Source organism: Callorhinus ursinus, unplaced genomic scaffold (assembly GCF_003265705.2).
Source record: "Callorhinus ursinus isolate GAN/ISIS: 27379988/994484 unplaced genomic scaffold, GSC_fseal_2.0 scaffold42, whole genome shotgun sequence".
NCBI lineage: Eukaryota > Metazoa > Chordata > Mammalia > Carnivora > Otariidae > Callorhinus > Callorhinus ursinus.
Genome location: NW_027397104.1, coordinates 3558439 through 3573891, shown reverse-complemented (window position 1 = coordinate 3573891; position 15453 = coordinate 3558439). Strand labels below are relative to the sequence as shown.

The 15453-nt window shown below is 38.1% G+C and overlaps 1 protein-coding gene across 1 annotated transcript in view; it reads right to left on the bottom strand.

The window, feature by feature from the left end:
• LOC141370683 (uncharacterized) overlaps positions 1-14760 on the bottom strand; it is a 266080-nt gene extending 251320 nt beyond the window's left edge. The window contains exon 1 of the mRNA XM_073881469.1: positions 14750-14760. The gene's annotated coding sequence lies outside the window, so the exon portion shown is untranslated. The remainder of the gene's footprint in view (positions 1-14749) is intronic.
• Between the last annotated feature and the right edge of the window lie 693 nt (positions 14761-15453).

Sequence of the window (15453 nt, the reverse complement as noted above, 5' to 3'; positions counted from 1 at the left end):
AATACTAAAGTTTCTTTTGTTTGGCAGAATCACTTCTAGAGTTAAAGGGAAAACAGCAATTATAGCTTAAGAACAGAACATCCTAGACTAAAAATTCATTCATTCAGTTTTTATCAAATCTCCTTGCCATCATTTTACAAAAGAATAACAGGAAACTCTCCTTGGGTACTCAGACCTTGTTTCCTAGTAATTGATAGAGGGTGCAGGCTTTTAGGAATAAGGAATTGAGCTAAGACTGAGGAGAGTACAGATTGTGATTCCAAATACCATGGGAAGTGGATCAATAGGCAATTATTAAAAAGTGGGCCTCCCTCTTACGTGTACATAGTGTTATCTGTTAGCCAATGTAAAGTTAGGCTCTGGACACCATTTAATAATTCCTTTAATCAGTCAGAATCCATATATATCCATAAGGGTCGAGAAGAGGAGGCAGAACAGGTTAAGAACAAAGTAACCGTCTAGTAAAAGGAGGCAAAAATGTAGAGTGTTGTGAGTCAGGTTGTAGAGTATACAGGAGTTCAGCACCTATCCAAAGACACCAATTACAATGTGTGTGTGTGTGTGTGTGTGTGTGTACACATGCACACGCAAACAACAATGTAACAACATCATGACTTTGCTAGGGGTTGGTACAGATTAAATCAGAAGAAAAGATAAGGAGAAGAAGCAAAATACATATCAAATATTCAGCATATTTGCAATTACATAAAAGCAAAGGAAATTCATTTAACTATGGCTTTAACTATGGCTATTTCTATGATTGTGGATGGTTTGTCTTTGCACTTTTCTGTATTTTCCTAATTTCTATAGTAAGCATGCATCTTTGACTTCCATATATAATGAGGAAATGTTTTGTTTAAAAAAAGAAAGAAAAAGTTTGAGATAAAGGAAAAGCAAGCAAAGGGAACAAAGGGAAATTCTCCTGGGAGGACTAATAAAAGGAAAACTTGATCAAGAAGCTAGAAATGGAGATAGAAGAGAAAACATTAAAATCCACCTGAGAGGCTGCACCTAAAGTGAGGTCGGGTTGGGCTTAAAAGCAGCTCTAGAAGTGACACAAAACAGGGGCTGTTAAAGCAATGGACTAGTTAGTAAGGTTCTTAGCTATAATTTACCCACCCCAAATTGCCTCACACTGTAATAAAACATAGAGTTTGGAGCTAAATTACCAACTGAATGTGCAACTCAAGAACCACTTTGGAAGAGTACATTGAGAAGTAGAAGAGAAAGATAGCCATCTCAACAGGTGCCCTCTAGAGGGGACATCCCCCAACGCCAATGGGGAAAAGGCCATGGCAAATGCATCTTGAGAACAGATTGGTGGGAACCCCAAGTCAGTTACTGAAACGTATGGCCCAGAGCAATAGCTCCCAACCCCCAGAGACACAGCAGGAGCAATGCATTCCCAAAGGCAGACCCAGGTGAGGGGTAGAAAAGACTGTAGAGTACTCAGTGTGAAAGCTGTCATCCAAGCCTGCTTTTCCCAGTGACTGCAACACAATCCAGGCTATGACAACCTGAGAGTAAATCTCTAAGGGATGTACATGAAGTACATGATGAGAGGGAAATAGTTCATGCCGGTTCTCAGCCTTTCTCTTCCTTCCATGCTTAAGAGAATTCTGTCTTGACCCTCTTCACCCCACCCCCTAGACAGGATTGGTTCTGCTTGGCTAAATAAGCTCTCTTAGACCTTGTAATGCAGAGGAAAAGAGCTGGTGAGGATGACAAGAGGCAGAGGGGCGAGAAGTGGTACAGTGGATGCAGAGTTTTTGGAGGGAGGCTGAGGTGAGGGCGATGGGGGAACTGCTTCAATGTAAGAGAAATGGATGGAAGAGAAAAGGAGATGTCAAAGATATATTACTATGGTCTCCTTATCTCCCCTTGCAGAGTTGAAGAAAGTCAAGAGCTGAGACCTTTGGAATTTATTTTTAAATGACTGGATGGTATTATTTTAACCACAACAGTGTTCTGAGACCGTCCCATGAGAGTGCAGGCTTAAAAAAGACTACACATTGATGAGGCACACCTCATTCCCACAGGAACCTTGGGGCTCAGGGGTGAAGCTAACTAGAATCCAATAAAACCACAGCAAACATTTACTTCCTAATGTTCTCGTGTGTGTTGGCTAAAATAAGGGTCTTTAACCCTTAGTGTTTCCCCCTGGGATTTTTTCCTAACAGAATTGTCCCCGAAGCTTCTAACTCTGAAAGCTGCTCAAATTTCTCTGACAGTACAGAAGGTATAAAAGCACATCATGTTGGAAGTGACAGCGGAAAAAAATGATAATATCTTCCCTAAGTTTGAGTTGCACAGAAATGTCTACTCTGGGTATGTTTTAAAGGATGAATGACCAAATCTGAAATATTCTTTGTATCTAGAGCATGATGCTTGACAATTTGATACCTTGGTTCTCTAATGAAAGCAAGGCTCCCTTTAATGAAATTAATTGTATTTGGCATAAGAAGGAATAATGAACCATTCTCTGCACACCACGATGGTACTACTAATCTTATATGCACAGTCATAGGCATATATATAAGATGCACAACAGGACCTGCTGGGGGTCATGAGAACTTAATAGTAAACCCTGAGCCTTGGTAAACACTTAAGAGCTACATGGTGACAAATGACTTCCATGATATGGTGCAGAAATATTCACTGCCATGGCACAATCTAGGACAAAGATAGTAAGAATGTGGTGTGTGTGCTACCACCCCACCTCCAGTGACCATGGCAGACATCATTAATCAATCAATAGAATCTGTCCTGCTGAACTAGGCATGGTACCAGAAACCTTTTCATTGTAGTTCTCCAGGCAGTCACTCCCAATGGATCAGAGCTGGCACGTGAGATGAAATCTATTTGCCATTCCTAGTCTATGGGATGGTTAGGGCCAAAATGTCAATGCGGGCATGAGTGTGCAAAGATCCCACCCCAGGGGCACACAGGGGTATTGGAATTGGTGGTGCAGAGATAAAGTGACAGCAGAACTGACCTTCTGCAAAGGGCAACAGGTAACAGAAAAGGCCCCCTGCCTAATCCCCAAACCTCTCCTATTTCACCTCTTGGTTTTTAGGTAACGAAGGTATTTTCAGAAAAGAGTAACTTTTTGAGCTATTGTCTTTTATAAACACCTTGGCTCAAATTAATTTTTCACATCAACAAATCAGAAACCCAGAAAGACTCTGAAGGATGAGGCTTCAAGCTGGATCAGGTTTGAAGAGGCATATGATTAGGGATTAAAGAAGGTACAAAGGGCTAGGTACAAAACACTACTTCCTCCCACAGCTCTCGGGAGGGTCAGCCCTATAGCCAGTAAACTGAGCATCAGATCCTCAAATAAGGAACAAAATCCCATAGTAAATAACTAAGGGAAAACATTTGATTAGGGCTTTATCTTTAATAAATGAAATTAAAATTTAAGAAAATAAGTTTATCTCTACTTTTTAAATTAGATTCTAATGGGCACAACTATGTACTAAGTTTGAAGAACTCAAATAGTTGAGTTTGAACAACTAAAATATGATAGGAGACACAACTTTTTTAACAAAAAGAGTATAATAGCATTATGTAATATCCTTCACTTCATGGTTAATTTGTGCTGTAAGATCATACAGAGGGTAACTTCTCAAAATACTCAAGGACATATTAATTTACCATTATCAATACCTACCTTTGCTATTCAAATCATTTGCTTTGAGGATCTATGATGTCATAACCCTTATTGGTTTTCTCTTCAGTTGTGACTTACCTGACTATCCCAAACCTCATTTGTATGTGATCTGAGCAACATCATTTTCTTCAACCTCATGAAATCCTTAAATGTTTGTAAGAGTGACAATTTCACTTCACAATCTATTTACATTGAGTTTGCATTTTCACTGTCAAAGTTTACAATATTCATCAGTAAAGATGACTGGAAAAATATGTTCTGAGGTGAGACGAGTCAGGCTGGTACTAAGCAGAATAGATACTTGCCAGGAGACAAATATAACAATATTGAATATTTTCATGTGATAATAAATTGTTGCTGCTCCATGAAATCATGTATTGGTTATGACTGAAATCCTAAACACTCAGCTATTCTGGATGCCTGTAATTATACCACCTTGCTCCCTGGGCCACAGATGATTGGATCAGAGATAGACAGTGACCCAACTAAACCAATCATCTCTTTCCTGGGAATCTGGGATTGAGACTCAGTTACATGTATAGAATAGTGACCTCTCAACTTTTTTGATTATACATCCCTAACAGTAAAAAGATTTAACTACACTTTCCATAAATAGCTTTTTATTTATAAATTGTATTCATAATTACATTTATTTATAAATTACATGAATATAACTTTTAAATCTTTCATTTTATATATGAATGTAAATATTTTAATATTTTAAATTTATGACTAATTTTTTAAACTTTTTATTCATTAAAATATTAATAAAATATTTAAATTTTTGAATGATATTCATTTATTATTCATTGTTTTAAGAGACTTTTTCAACTCTATGATCTAAAAATTCATGTTGGATGCTATGTTCATATATAAAAGTTGGTTTTAATGGCTGCATAGCTGAAAACCTAACTCATACAGACAATAGGTCCAGGTGGAAGAAAAGATATTTTCAACATTATGATTTTTTAATCCCAACAACCAACTATGGAAAGGCCTTTGTTGAAATTGGGTTCATAAATATCAAGGCATCTCTGAAGTCAATCAGTTCTTACAAACTAATCACACCCACTGACTTTCTCTTCTGGAAACTTTCATACCAGTTAGAAAACTCTGGTTTTTGAAGTACAGAACTATCCAGGTTTTGTGGTTGAGATACATTGTTTTCAACCACAAAATCATATAATGAGAGAAACATTTCTAAACATCCATTTTCAAGATGTTTCTCCATAGCAAGAGTTCTTTTGAAAAGCACATATTTTCTCTCATTGATAAAAATATCACCCTTGCCTTGAAGAAGCAGAATAAACTTTTTTTAAGTAGCTATTACTGTCACAGAAAAGGTCAGTGAATTTGGAATAGTTATTGAAAAATAAAAATGTATAATACATCTTTAAAAAGGACCATTCTTTTGTCACAAGATGACCAGAAAACATCTTGTGATATAAAAGATTTTCACAGCCATATCCTTTCTTTTTACAAAGTTTGGGATGATTCTACTATTAAAGCCCTTGTTTTTATCAAGTTAACCACTTAAATGACCTCCTGTGGCACTTTGTACCCTTCTGGCTTCAACTCTTTCCTACACAAAATTGAATATGAACAACAGTGAATGAATTTCACATGTGGTGCTAACACTCTAGTCCCACCCAGAATTATTTTTTATTCTAATCAAAGAAACTGTTGTGTTAGTGGTTACACATAGGTATAAAACATTATTTTATTAAAGAACTCATTTCCCATGTGACTATGGCTGACAGTTGCAAGTCCTGTGCAGTGTGTTCAAACACAGATACCTCATACCTTGGATGTCCAGTTTCGCTGGGTTATTTTGCCAGCAGTAGACAGTATGTGTGAATATTTGTCCATCATCAGGAATCCAAAGGCCACATATCCGACCTTTCCCCTTCACCAAAAGAAAGAAGCTATTTTATTAACAATAGATATAGACAAGAAAGCATCAATTATAATGACAAGAAAGTGCCCAGAAAAAAGCAAGTGAGAAAAAGGATGATCATTGATGGGGTTATTTAAACCCTTTCTCCGGATCAGAGCTACTCTGCAGCAAATGCAGCAAATCACTCTGAAGAGCCCTGAAAATGGGTTATTTTAGCTCCCTAGTCAGGATCTAATGCACCTGAATGAAATGTACCTTTTAAAAAAAAAAAAAAATCCCTTTTCTGTGTCTTTTGTTCTCAAGGAATATCACAGTAATGAGCTGGATACCCAAAGTACAGTTATTATTTCTAAATGCTCAAATGGCTCGGCCTACATATGCTCTCAAAATATTTGAGTCACTGGAGAAAATTAAGAAAACATACTAGTGGATTAGAAGGGATTTCCAAAGAAATCATATTTTCACCTCAAATCAAAACCTCTTAGCCTGCCATGACTACAAACTTTTGCTCTTATTGTCACCATATGTGCAATATTTTGGATGTTTCTCACTGATATAAAGATCTGTAATTTAATTCCAAATAACTGAATAGAAATGACATTTACCAAATTAAAAGAAAGCACAATCTCCATTGCACTCTTCATACAAACACCTTTCAGTCTTAAAATTTAACAAGCTCCTCTGATCGCAAATGGAATTTAAACGAGAACCTAGCATGACATCTCTAGTGGGTGGGTCTTTCCTTGCCGTCACTGAGTAAGTGGAGTCTTTGGTAAAGGTTATCAATCCTATATATATTTATTAGCAGTACTGCTTTCTGTTCCTTAGGATCTTTACTTCTCAAGCCTATTTGGAGGTGAGAGTATTCAAGTCAGCAGACATGTGTTGAGCTCCTGCTCTGTACAATGACTCGGTCTCAGTTCTGTGAGGGCTTCAAAGAAGAAGAGGTCCCTACCTTCAAGAGCTTCCTCAGGGAAGACGAGGTAAGTTCATTGTTTTAAAAAAAATGCTGGGAAGGGGTGCCTGCATGGCTCAGTTGGTTAAGTGACTGCCTTCAGCTCAGGTCATGATCCTGGAGTCCCGGGATAGAGTACTGCACTGGGCTCCTTCTCCCTCTGACCCTCCCCCCTCTTATGCTCTCTCTCTCTCTCAAATAAATAAATAAATAATCTTTAAAAAAATGCTGGGAAACTCAATGATATAAAAGTTACTAAGTATACAAAGCTCAGTTCCAAAACTCTAAATTATTAAAGTGTAACATTTAATTAGCTGAATAATCCAGGCTAATAGCTAAATCCTCACTTCTCCTTAGATCAAAACTAGTTTTTATAGGTTTCCAGTACAGACATAAAACACATAAAGCGGCAGAAAAGACAAAAGGGATAAGTATACATAAGTGTAACTGGGCTTTTAACCCCTGAATAAATATTACCTAACTCTGCTTGGCATTGTGAAAAGGCACAAAGTAGAGGAGGAGAGAGATTCAAAGGGGCTGGATTTTTTAATGACAGGACCTCAAAGATAGCACTGAGTTTGAGTCATCAGGATCCACTGTCTGGTTATGGATCAGTCAGATCCAGATACTGGACCCAAGATGAGTGACCTCTTAGTGGCAAGTTCACACTAAATGGACTGGACCAATTCCTAAACCCCAAAAGCCAACCCCTCAATCTTCATTCAAAACATGACTTATTCTAAAACAAATTTAAGGTTACTTAGAAATATGTAAACATGTTACAAGAGAAAATAAGTCCAAAATAAAAAGATAAAGCAAAGAGCAAATAAAAGTAGGGAAGCGGGGCGCCTGGGTGGCTCAGCTGTTAAGTGTCTGCCTTTGGCTCAGGTCATGATCTCAGAGTCCTGGGATTGAGCTCCACGTCAGGCTCCCTGCTCCGCGGGTAGCCTGCTTCTCCCTCTCCCACTCCCCTTGCTTGTGTTCCATCTCTCGCTATGTCTCTCTCTGTCAAATAAATAAATATAATCTTTTAAAAAAAGTAGGAAAGCAAAATGGCATTGGGAGTGAAGTCAGCCCACAAAGTAGAGCAGTATATTCTTCCTTGAGTAGCCTCCTCATTGCTGGAGTAAAGAGGCAAACACAGTGAGTTACATGATGCGCTGCCACCATCCTGGTATAAAGAAAACAAAGAAGTCAAACAACAATCAGAAGATTATCCAGAACAAAGGAAATACAATGGGTAGAAAGAAACACTCCCCCTAACTCTAGGAAAACTTGATATCTTGTTCCCCAAGCAAGACCCACAGCCCAGTAACACAGTTACTGAGTCTGCACACTCAGCGTCTCCTCCCGGTTAGTGCAAAAGAGCTGCTTCTGTGTCTGCTTTACTGAGCTCACACTCTCCTTCACTGATATATGAAGTGTCACTGAGGATATGAGGTAAAATTCCATCAACTCCTCATGTTAGTCTTAGACACACTGCGATCCCATCTTTATCTTGAATTTCACCAGACTAACCCTGCAAACTTATCAAGCAAAATATACTAACAACAAACTGGATAGATGATTCCCCCAAAAGGCAGTGGCAATACTCCCAAGTCCATGGAGATCTTGACATGTTAAAATGAGAAGAGTGGCCTCTATACAAATTCTCTATAGCAGATCTTATCAACAACAGTAGGACATTCTCAAAGCTTCTGCAGAAAATTGAGCCTGCCCTTTCACATAATAATTCAGACAATGGGAATGTGTTCTAAGGGAGACACGCAAAACAGGGAGGGAAAAAAAAAGTATGTTCAAACATATCCATTGTCAAAGACATCCATGTTGTTTATAACTATTTTTTAAAAATTTGAAACAACCTAAATGTCCAAGAATTGGGAAACTGATAAGTAAACTATTGTGTCAGCCCAATGCTATATTACATATCACTAAAATGATATTTAAGGAAATTATTGTACCATTGACAAAGGCTCATGATACAATATTAAGGCTTTTTAAAGGAGTATAGAAACTTGTGTATACATTAGAATTACAACTTTTGGAGGAAAATTCCTATGCAATTAATAAAAAGGTTGAAAGGAAATCAATCAAATACTAGCAATTGCCTTAGAATGGTGAGGCCATAGGTGATTTTTTTTCTCTTATCTCTTTTCCAAATTTTCTTTTATTGTGATTATATTAGTCTTATTATGAAATATATGTAAACAAACTTAAACATCCAAACTACCTTAAAACTTGTGAAACATATTAAACAGGTCTTTATATTGTTAGCAATAATAGACAATTAGATAGACAGTAATAGAGATCAGGAGAAGCCTCTGTTTATGGAAGAATCTCTCCCTGAGAATCACTTGAAACAAAGAGGAGGTGGGGGGTAAGGAGACTAACAGCAGGGCAAGAAGTCTTGCAATAGTGGGTGGGGGCAAAAACAGATATATATTGAGTGTTCTAGTATTATAACCTTATTTTTCCCTGAAAGTTAATAGGACAGAGGTACAGTTATAGACTCTGTTATTTAAAGTCACTGCTTTTAGACTAGACAATAGTAGATACTGATCATTTCCAAATCTCTCTCCAAGGTCATTTCTCAACATCATCTCCACTAAACCCTCCATGGTATCAAAGTGGGCCAGAAGTCCCTCCTGCCCCCCACTTCCCACCAAAGACTTATTTTGAGGGAGATAAGAGATCTTCATACGTAAAATAAGATAATAAATCTATGATCCTGTCTGACCAAACCTGATTCAACTCGTGACCTTTAAATATCATACCTGTCACTAAAGAGAAAGAAAAAAAAAAAAGTTCTGTCTATCTGTTGCATTTCTACCTGCCCCCCAAAGGCATCTATTTTACATAAGTCTTGAGACTTGACACTATTCACAGAATTTTAAATAGCTCTTGCATTCATTTTCTAGAGCTGTCATAACAAATACCACAGACTGGTGGCTTAAACAACAGAAATTTATTTCTTCACAGTTCTAGAAGTTCAAGTTCAATATGTCAGCCAGGTTAGTTTTTTTTGAAGCCTCCTTCCTTTGCTTGCAGATGGCCATCTTTTTCTGGTGTTTTCACATGATCTTCTTTCATGCATGTCCTAATCTCTTCTTATAAGAATACCAGTCATATTTGGATTAAGGCCCACCTATATGACTTCATTTTTCCCTAAGTACATCTTTAAAAGGCCCTATATCCAAATACACTCACATTCTGAGGTACTAGGAGGTTATGATTTCAACATGAATTTTGGGGTTCATAGTTCAGCCTATAAGTCCTACACACTGCCTTCTAGAAACATTTCATCTAAACATAAACTAACATAAATGAACAAAAACCAAATTAAGTAAGCACTGAGCTGTGCTGTTTGCAGTGGATTAGCATTAGTATTACGCATTTTACCTTACACTATCTGAATCATGTAATGAACCATGTCATAAAGGAATTCCTAGAGTCATGCTTTTCTGTTTCTGAATCCAACCTCATGACATGGTGCCATGAGCTCTCAGATCCTTCTTGCTGGGCCCTGAACTGATCTTGTTACTGATCTTTGATTCTCCCAGAGTGGATCTTACAAACTGATAAAGAAGACATGATTTTTTTTTAAAGATTTTATTTATTTATTTGACAGAGACACAGTGAGAGAGGGAACACAAGCAGGGGGAGTGGGAGAAGGAGAAGAAGGCCTCCCGCCAAGCAGGGAGCCCGATGCGGGGCTCGATCCCAGGACCCTGGGACCATGACCTGAGCCGAAAGCAGACGCTTAACGACTGAGCCACCCAGGCACCCCAAGAAGACATGATTTAATCACTCCATAAACACTTCTAGATACCTATTGTGTGCACAGGCCCCTTCTCTGCTAGGGGCTATCGGAAACAAAGATGAGACTACCCAGTGGATTTGGTCCCTACCATTAAATGGCCTTCAGGCTGCTCAGAAATAATAGCAGAAGTAAAAAGGCTACCTTCACTACATACACACTTAGGTGTCTACTGGATTCAAAGTTATCATAGATGAGACAAAATGATAAGGAAAATAGCCCAAATTTTCAACAAGTAGAAGGACTTGACAGCCTGGCCACAAGCATGTCTCCAGAAGAAATTCCCATTAGTTTTTATGCTTTTCCCTTTCAAAGAACAAGTTACAACACCTTCTCCCAAGTCTCACAGCCTTACCTTTTTAAATACTAATCCTTCCTTTTGACTGCAAAAGCTTTTCACTAATAGATAGCTATCACATCTGAAGCAAATAATTAAAATATGGACTTAAAAGATATTTTTGCCTGCAAACCACTCATTTTCAAAAGCATCATCAAAAAGACATCTGAATTTGTCACTGCTAGGAGGACCTACCTTAATAATCTCAGAGCAAGTTTTCTTTCCCTCCTGCCAATCCAGCATGTCTCCCTCCCCATCCTCAAAAAAATAATTTTCAGAAATAAATTTATGTGTAAATCAAAGTATGCCTATAGCTTGTCATTTCAATTAATAAAGTGACAAACGTTTGTTAAATGCTTCCTCTGTGCCTAGCCATGTTCTAAGTGCTCGGAGACACAAAAGAACCACAAGGAATCTCTCTGGATCCATTTAAAACGTATTGTCATGTTGAAAATGCCTCAAAGGTTCCAAAGAAAAAAGAGACAGAACCTCTTCAGGAAATTTTTTTCCTTTGTAAGCCTTTGAAGCTCATGTTAAATACTAAAGAAGAGTTTTTGAAACTTAGATTCTTTAAGGGGAAAATAAAAGGTTGGCCTGCGGTTTGAAAGAGAGGTTGTAACAGCCACTATGAGGCATTCTTTAGGGAAAATAGTGCTTTCAGTGTTTATGAGTTATTCATTAGAGAGGCAGGGTCTGGCTGACACAGTGGGTGCTAAGGCAAAACTTTTTTCCTGGCTGGAAGGTAAGAGCTATAAAGCCAGGTAAGGCTGCCATGTGTTTCTGGAGGGCAATTCTAAATCACAAAAACATAGAGAAAGAGAGAAGAGGAAACATCAGAGATAGGGAAGGCTTTGCTGTTTTGTCCACAAAAGGAAATGACATGTATCAGATGCAGAGCTGCTCAAGGCCTCATCAGTGGAGGTAGGAGGCAAGGAGGAGACCACATTTTGAGAAGACAATCACAGAATCAGAACAGCTACCATAATTTTTAAACTCAAAGGCTAGAATGGTAGAGCCTCAAGTCTGCCTCAAATAAAATATTCAGAGTTAGATTAAGACCTAACTTTGTTAAGCAGATGAGGCTGAAAGATACATGATTAATTGAAATAGATTATAGGCATCCCAGACTTTGCACTGTTCCAACATGTATAAATTTCAGTTATCATGCTTTAGTTAAATTAACACCAGCCATTCAACAAAACAGTTACCACCATTCAAATTTCAGTTACCAATATATATTAATTGTGAGTCATCACATAAAGTGCAAACTTTTGCTGCTAACCTTCAGCCCACAAATCACTACATAGCAGATGGACAGCATGATCAGTGACCAGTGACATCACTTCTTTCAAAGTTTGTCAGTAATGAAACACTGAGCATTTGTTATTCATCGCTTCCACAGACAGAAAAGAGTACAGTTGCATTGCCTCCTTGCCCCCCATTGATAAATTCATGTAATATTTTACAACAAGGATTAAAGTGCCACAAAGAGACAAAAAGTGATAATGCTGGAAGTGAAATTGGATGCGATTAGATTTGAAAAATGGTAACAGAAAAGCAAAAGACAGGATGAGATCTAGGCTTTCATGAAGCTGTGGTATAAACTATGTTGATAAAATATAATGAATATAAAAAACAAGGTAGAGGTGCCTGGGTGGCTCACTTGGTTAAGTAGCCAACTCTTGATTTCGGCTCAGGTCATGATCTCAGGGTTATGAGATTGAGCCCTAGGTCAGGCTCTGCGCTGGGCGTGGAGCCTGCTTGAGATTCTCTCTCTCCCTCTCCTTCTGTCCCTGCCTCCTCCCTCTAAAAAAAAAAAAAGAAAGAAAAGAAATAAAAATTAAAAAATTTTTGAAAAAAAGGTAAAATTTCTCTAACATATTTTAGTTCAAATTGTGGTAGAAACAGAAAGCCAATTATGGTTGAAAGGAGCACACCTACTTTGGACTGAAGGCTGCAATCAACGATAATCCAAATTAGTTCAATTAGCATTCAAGCCAAAGTGTTAACATTAGCTGCCATACTGATAGAAAAATGTAATTACAGCGAGACCGGAAAAAAGCCTTTTATTGCCAGTGAAGATTAGTCCCAGGGTTTCAGATGTCGGCATAAATTGATTAATGTTAAACTATACGATTAAGTAGCTAGCACAAACAAGGATGCTGCTGTGAAATTTGAACCCAGATTGCAAGGATTAGTTAATGCAGGTAGTTATGATGCTCTCGAACATGAAAGGGGCTATGACAAAAGCATGAGGACATACCAGAAGAAGTGACACTGACAAAAAACAACAAAAACAACAACAAAATACAAGTTAAAGGAACTCTCAAAGGTATTTCACAACATTGGAAGCACAAAGAAAAAAATATTGAAAGCTGATCCAAACTTAGAAAGGATTATGACCATTTGCCAAGGCATAATATTGATATAAGCTACAGCACGGTTATATATACCTTGAAATATTATACTAAGTGAAAGAAGCTGGTCACAGAAGACTACATATTATATGATTCCATTAATATGAAATGTCTAGAATAAACAGATCTATAGACACAGAAAGTAATGACTGCCTACAGATTGGGAGGGCAGGGTATGGAATTGGACGGTGATAGCTACAGGGTACAAAGTTTAAGCCATCTGTTTAAATATATCAGAGACAGAGACCTGTCAAAATAGCCAGGATCTGAAGGGCCAAGATTTCAAAGAAAATAGTGAGTCCAGTATTCTTTGCTTCTTTTCCCCTCAAGGAAATGATGATTCTTAGCGTGGTAGGGGTTGTAGTGGGTCAGGGGGGTGGGAATGCTGAAAAGCCAGGCAGAGAACAGATGCTAGAGGCAGAGAAGCCAGTAATCTCATGGAGACCGAGAGAAAACACAGGAGTCGGGGCCTACAGAAGCAGCTTGGCCTTAAGTAGACGAGACCCTGAGGAGGGGAGGCCTAGGAAAGAGAGCCTAATATCGAGGGATTTCCGGTCAAGACTAATAAAACTGATGATCCTTTGGGGCGCCTGGGTGGCTCAGTCGTTAAGTGTCTGCCTTCGGCTCAGGTCGTGATCCCAGGGTCCTGGGATCAAGCCCTGCATCGGGCTCCCTGCTCGGCAGGAAGCCTGCCTCTCCCTCTCCCTCTCCCACTCCCCCTCCCACTCCCCCTGCTTGTGTTCCCTTTCTCGCTGTGTCTCTCTCTGTCAAATAAATAAATAAAATCTTAAAATAAAATAAAATGTTGGAAAACATTGCTTATGGTATTAAAAAAAACTGGTGATCCTTTATTTAGCAAGACTAATCAAGAAAAATGAGAAAAAGCACAGATTACCAATAACAAAAATTAAAATGAAGACTGACTCACTACAAGACCTGCAGATATCAAAGAGATACTAATGGAATATTAGAACAACTTTATACCAATAAATTGGAAAGTTTAGATGAAATGGACAGGGGTGCCTGGGTGGCTCAGTGGTTAAGTGTCTGCCTTCAGCTCAGGTCATGATCCCAGGGTCCTGGGATCCAGCCCCGCATCAGGCTCCCTGCTCAGCGGGGAGTCTGCTTCTCCCTCTGCCACCCCTCCCACTCATGCTCTCTCTCTCTCTCAAGTAAATAAATAAAATCTTAAAAAAAAAAGAAGATGAAATGGATAAACCCCTAGGAAAATAAGGCTTACCACAACTGATACAGGAAGAAACCGAATAAAATAAAACCCAAATAAAGCTGTAGCTATTAAAGACACCAAATCTATCATTTAAAAATCTTTCCACAAAAGAACCTCCAGATACAGTTAGTTTCACTGATGAATTCTTCCATTTAAGGAAAAACAAACACCACTACTAAGAAAACCTATCTCAGAAAAGACAATCTATAAATAAGGGAATGTATCAAATTTTCCAATAAACAAGGTCAATATACAACAAAAATACCAAAAATAAACTATTAGAAAATGACACTTGAAAAATGACACAATAGTAACTCTCATCTCTCCCTTCTCCAGTGGAACTGATTCTTCTTTTTTTTTTTTTTACATAATCATCTAATGCTGAATTTAACACTTTAAAAGAAGTCATAAAAGAAAGTCTATACTTAAATGGCTGGACTCCTGTTTATCCAATAAACATGAATACATGCATGTCTTCATTTTAGACAGGACTTCAGAACATCTCTCCTGGGATTCAGCTCCAAGAAAACCCAACATATCCCAGGTGTCACCATAGTTCCAGGTATGTCTGCCTGATACCTGGGAGAGAAGACAGGAAGTTAAATCATGATATGATCCATGAGCTCATCCTCAGCTTATTTTCAAGGGGGAACCCTTATTTTCAAGGGACACTCATTCGGTAAGGAGAACTTCCTTGGGTCCAGCTGAAGAACCTGCCAAAAATGTAGACAAAAGGGTAAAGGCCAGAGGCCAAGAAGCCTGGATGGGAAGGCTCCAAATTTGATGGAAAGCCTGTTTTTAAAACTGTTAACACTTCCCTTCCACCGCTGATGACTGGAAAAGTGATTATGACAAATATAACAAAGGGTTATTAAAGTCCTTAATATATAAGGAACATGCAATTATCAATCCAAAATACCTTTAAGACCTAAAACACAAATGGACAACAATCCTTAACAGAATTTACAGGAAAAAAATATTAACACAAATGTCCAATAACCATCTCAAGAGTGTTGGGCTGGCGTAGAAATCAAAATTAAAATTAAAATGAGTTCCCTGTCTTTGCCAAAATTACTAGCAGGGTTTTTTTTTAACAATCTTTTTTTTTTTTTAAGTAAGATGGGCACTG